Raw genomic sequence first — 6,000 nt, 5'->3', positions numbered from 1 at the left:
AAAATGCTACAAGACAAATCGACAGCATCAAAACTTCATGAATTTAGTCTAATTAAGAAGGTGCATGAGACCAAAACCTTTAGAAATTTGGGAGAAAAGCAGGCTCTTCAAGTCCAAAATACTGCTAAAAAACCCCAATGCCTCTGCAAGTTATGAACTGTCCTATGGCAGCTGTTCAGAGAAAGGCTCAGACCAGCAGACCAATACTCTCAGTAAATTGCAAAAAGATAAAAATCCCACCACTTCTGTACTCACCCATAACATTTTTAAAAACACATACTTTGCTAGATACCAAGAAAGCTTTACACCAGCAAAGATGAGCCTAAAGAAAAAGTGGTCAACAGCAAATATTTAATTACAATGCATGTAGGTAAAAGCAAGGTTCTGATGAGCACTATTTGAAAAAAATATAAGAGTACACATTAAAAATCCTGTCCCTCAATGCACACACTAAGAGACTGTTTCCTGAGACTGCTGTTGTTCGACTCAGGCTTGAAACAATTGTATTTCATTGGAAAAATGAGGCATTTTGGATGGCACAAGGAGTTCAATGGTTTTTCAAGATCAAAATCAGTAGAAAAACAAACAAAGCAATGCTAGAGAAGAGCAGAGCTGCACTAGCACAAATCATCAAAAGGCATCCTCTGACAGTAAATCTGCCTCGGGAAACAAGAAAGATTTCTTACACAAATTTTTAATTAATTCAAAGGAAATTCCTACTGTTTTAAGATAAAGCACCATTCCAATTCTCAGCAATTAATTATTTCTTCATGCACTATTATTAGCATGTGCTACCTTTTATTTCAAATACTGCAAGTTCAGGCAAAAGTGTGACAGCTGAGGTCAAACTGCTTGCTGCAAGGAAACTTCAGTTACATGTAGGGAAGTTATGCAATTGTGATATTTAATGGGTTCATTTGCCTGGGAAAGGAAGATAGGAATAGCTACCTTCAATTTTAAATGACCAATCTAATTTGGGAAAGGAAGTCTGGAAACATGCACTACAAGGTCTGCATTCCATTATTCAAGTGAATAATAATAACAGTGTTGGAATAAAATACAACTCTTCTAGTCTTATAGAGCAGTTTCTTAATATAAAAGGAATATTCAGACATGGAATGAGAAGGAGTGAGAATTAATATACCAGGAAACTAAAGCTGTATACATTTTTTTTGTATCAGATTAACCAAAACTGAAAAATAAATTAAGGAGCAAGAGACAGGAGTCAGCAAGACTAATGCACCTGTTACATTTTCAAAAACTGCCAGCTTTTTCTTTTTTTAATTCTAATACTTAACATTTGGGTTTAGACTATTTCAGACTATTTCTGTTGCTTCTCATTTTAAAATATTTTTTGTTTTCTGGGGGCTACGGTTTTGGGTTCCATTCAAAAACAGAAAAACAATAGCAAGCAACCACCCTGAAACTGAACTGTTGTTCTTTGATTTTGCCTTCTTAAGCACTTCAGTTCCCTTTAAAATCAGCTGCACAAGGAATCACAGCCGTGGGCAGCAGGAAATAAGCAAACCTTCTCAATAGCTCCTTTCTTTTTGTCTTTCCAAGGTGTGCAAAGGAAGAAGGCATCACAGATGTCTGGATTAAACCTTTCCTTGAACATTTTCCTTTTGAATTTTTCTCTATTTTCATACAACTGGGAAACACAGTTGTTTTCATCTTGATTGGTATAAGAATTCCAACTGCTTACAAAGTATATAGCCATTAACAAATCACTCAATTAGTTCATTATTATTATGAAAAGTACAGTATCGATGCCAGTTAAAGTTTGGATGAACCAATCTGCACCAATGTGAGATGCATCTCCTTGTGCTGTACTCGGTACGTGATTCACTGCGTATTTAACTCTTCAACAGAGAATCAGAGACTTGCTGCCATTCCCTTAAAACAGTGCAATTCCTGAAAACAAACGGGAGGGAAAATCGAAGTTTGTACCTTGTCACAAGTGTAGCTCCCTTCGTAGAGGACTTCTCATGTAAAAGAAGAATTCAATCTTAAATTCTTCAGAGGCATGATAACTACCAAAGGATAATAACCACTAAACAAAAAAATCAGTTTTATCAGATTGCCACTAGATGGAGCAATTTAATATTAAAATTTCCCTTTATAAAGACTCCTGCAATAATTCACCTTTCCCAATACTGATTTTTTAAAACTGTTTACGCTAAGGACACTGAGAAATACTGTGTCCTTGCATATTATGCAAGTAAGAAGAAAGTAGCAAATGAAAAATGAATATACACCAATGTTTCCATATTTTGCCTGTATTGCAGCAGACTGGAAACAATGTGAGGTAAACTGCAATTCTAAAGCTGTTAATTTCATTAATCCACACCCACTAATCTTCAGAAACATTAAGCATTAAGAAATATTAAGCAGTTTATCAGAGCACTATGCTGTCTATTCACCAGAGACACCAGAAGAGCTTTTAGCCCATAGAAATTATTCTACCCCGCTCTGAACCTTAGCCTATTATATAATTAGAATTCTTCTATATTTTTATATCAAAATGAGAATTAAGAATATTTTGTACTGACACAAGACAAAAAGAGACTTGACCTCATTAGCTTGAGTCCCAGTTTATATCAGCTGGATCTAAGATGGCTGTAGAACTACAGTGCCTTCTGTCAGCTTAAGACCAAAAGTTGAACCTACATCTACTTAAATTTAAAACATTAATTTCAACCAAATATTTACAGTTGTTACTACCCAAAATACTTCCTGATAACTTCTATCTGTACCTTGTATAGGTGATGTGAATGTTTTAAAAATAAAACAGCAGTGTGTTTGCTGAAGGCAGCTCTAAGGCACCAACAAAGTAAATCCTTAATGATTACATGAGTCTTACAATCCTTCTTAAATACTGGATTTGCTGGGAAAAGGGGAAGCAATAAAGAGAGTTAAGGACAGCCTGCAAATGGCAACCCCCACTGGCCTCTGCTTCACCTTTTTTCTTGTCAATGACTTCTGTTATACTCTACTTATGAAATATTGATATTTGATTGGTAAGTATGATAATCTGAATGTAATGAAAACATGTTATAATATACTGTCTGCTGTATCTAAAATCTGCAAGCCTCAAATACAGTATAAAATTTTATTTTCCTAACTATTATTATCCTGTCTATTACTGCACTTTTCTAATGTTAAATCTACTTCTACCTGCATAGCAAGTGTAAATAACAACTGGATTTCCTGTTTCATTTTACGTCCATGGGGAAAATACACACTTTTAATGTCTAGTTGTAGTGCTTTTTTCTAGTAACTATTATCTATCATGATTAATTAAACAAATTCCAAACATTAGGCCGTTCATGCAACTATTAAGGTAATTGTGCACTTCTGTCCTACGGAATTTGGCCCTGGTTCCAATGATACAGAAGACATATCACTGACATGTTCCCATCATGTCCCTCATTATCATGGCAATATTCAGCACAGGTCCAACTAAACTAAGCCCTCTCATCTCAATCAAATAATCATTAAGGACACTGCAGTTCAATGGCCTACTAGATGGATCTCAGAATGGAGAGAAAGAATATAGGAGGATTGTAACCCTTATTATTTTGCTTTTGGATTGTTACACTGCATGTATATGCTTTGCTCCATCACTGCACTAGTTCCAGTAAGAGTGTGTGTCTTCAAGGAACAGACAGAAGAAAGCAAACATGTTGAGAGGGAAAGAATAAGAATAAGAACATGCTGAATAAGGCACTCCATTGGCTGGAGACATTTCTAGCACTTGTCTAGAAAAGCTGCCTTCACTGAAGCTAACATGCCAACACTGCAGCAAGCAGAGGTAAATGAACATAAAGACAATTCAGATTACAGCATTTCAAATACCAAGCCAGCACACTTCTGTCCTCTCCTCCAGTAGCCCCACCTCAGTGTTTGCCTCTGGCTGGCTGCTCCTCAACAGCGTAGATGTAGAAAACAGACCAAGACTTCAAAACATCTTCCACATGTTCTTCAGTAGCTTCTAGCCTCATTTTTCTTACAAAGAAGAAAGAAGTTCATGAACTGCAAACTACCTGCTAGACACAAAATCAAATATTTCTAGTATTTCATTACATGATTATATTAAATTGTTCAAATCCAAGGCCAGACTGGCAGCGTGGGATTTCAGTGAATGCATTTCAAGATACTTCGAAGCAACTCAACCCAAACTGATTCAGCTTAATCCTTTGGACATCAAGTGCTTGCCCTAGAACATAAAAACCATAAGATGAAGTGCTTATAAGAAAACGTATTACACTTAAAAAAATCACTGACATCTACGTATTCAAGCAAATTAAGAGAAGTACATGAAATTAAATTACCTCTCAGATGCCTAATAATTTCACTTTCCAGCCAGAAGTCACTCCACAATTAACTTTTCAACTAGTTTCCAGTACAGAAATATCACCTAAGCCTTTCTACATTGTTGTTTTCAGACAACATGAGAGTGTCAGCAGATTCATTCACACAAGAGAAAATGCCTGCATGTACGAAAGAACCTGAAGTGTATGAAAGTTTCTTTACAACTAGTTAAAAGGGTATATCCCAAGCAGCATATATGTGATTAACTTCTCTGCTCACTTCTGTTACAACCATCCCAGTCCAGGGGTGAGAGAGAAAGAAGAAAGAAAGGAAAAAAAGAAGAAAAAAAAAAGAAGAAAAAATAAAGAGAGAAATACTAGTCTTACTTCCTCACTTATGCTTAAACAACACTTAATTAAGTGGAATACACTTCAACAAGCCATCTCTGAACCACAGGGTTCATAAGCAGCAGAACATGAATCAAAGCAAAGTGAAGCTGCAGTAAATTACACGACAACAAGTTTGTTTGCCACGGCATGAGAATAAAAATTTGAGGCTGAGGGAAGACAGGGAGTTAAGACAAGGAAAAGAGAAGAGGAAACAGTAACATATTTGGCATCAGCACTTTTTTGAATGTGTCTTTCTCTTGGTATTTGATGCAATCGTCATTTTCTATCAAAGCTGTTAAGCTCTCCTCTCTCCTGGGGATGTCAGTCCCAGGAGAGCAAGGAGAATGCAATTAGAGCTAGCTATAAACCTGCCGGGTAACTCTCTAGTTCTAAGTGTTCATTAGATGAAGATAGATCTGCCCTTTTAATTCAGAGACATTGCATACTAAGTACAAGTTAATAACTACTTAGGACTTCAATCCCTGACAGAATTACATATGCAGGCTACTGTCTCTAAGAGATAAAGACATGGAGAGAAAAAACAGCCATCAAGTTAATCATGACCAAAAATCATTACCATCTAAGACTGAGTGTCTGATGAAGTCTGTTTCAGGACCATTTGACATATTTATTGTGTCCACAAACATATTAGAGCTGACGAAAACGCTGATGTATAGATGCTGTATCACCAGACATGTCACTGCAGCTGTACATGTTTGCATTCAAAGGACTTGGTTCCTGTTTTTGTCAGTCTTTGCTGTACATTTCAAAATAGCACATGCAAACTCATTGAAGACAAGCAAAAGTTCACAAGTCACACACATCAACTTCCACAACACAGGGTGAGACCAGTGTGTGGCTACCATGACAGAGAAAGGACACAACTTCTGCCTTCTGTATACCCTGCTGGGAGCTGCTCCAAGTCCACAGTTTAGTATTTTTGGCAGTGACAAGCTGCCCATAAGCAGGCCAAACCCCATCTTAGAAGCATGCAAGAGACATCCCTGCAGCAGCCTTTCAAGCACAGATCTACTTTGCAAAGATTCCTCTGGGGATGCCCATGTCTGACTCATCCTTTGCAATACATTTCCCTTTCCTCCAGATGCAGACTGGGACTTCAGATATATTGTGAAACCCTTTGTTTGTTTTATATTTGAAAAGCCTTTTGTAGAAATCTGATTTTCCTAGAATCACAGAAAGTTGCCCACCCTAATGCTGCACAGGAAAACCTTCAATAAATTCCTGAGCCCAATTTTCTGATGTCTATTCACAGAAAGTTTAGGTCACAGCCACCTAC

This window comes from Pithys albifrons, chromosome 10 (genome assembly GCF_047495875.1).
Source record: "Pithys albifrons albifrons isolate INPA30051 chromosome 10, PitAlb_v1, whole genome shotgun sequence".
NCBI classification, from domain to species: domain Eukaryota; kingdom Metazoa; phylum Chordata; class Aves; order Passeriformes; family Thamnophilidae; genus Pithys; species Pithys albifrons.
This window is presented reverse-complemented; position numbering follows the sequence as displayed.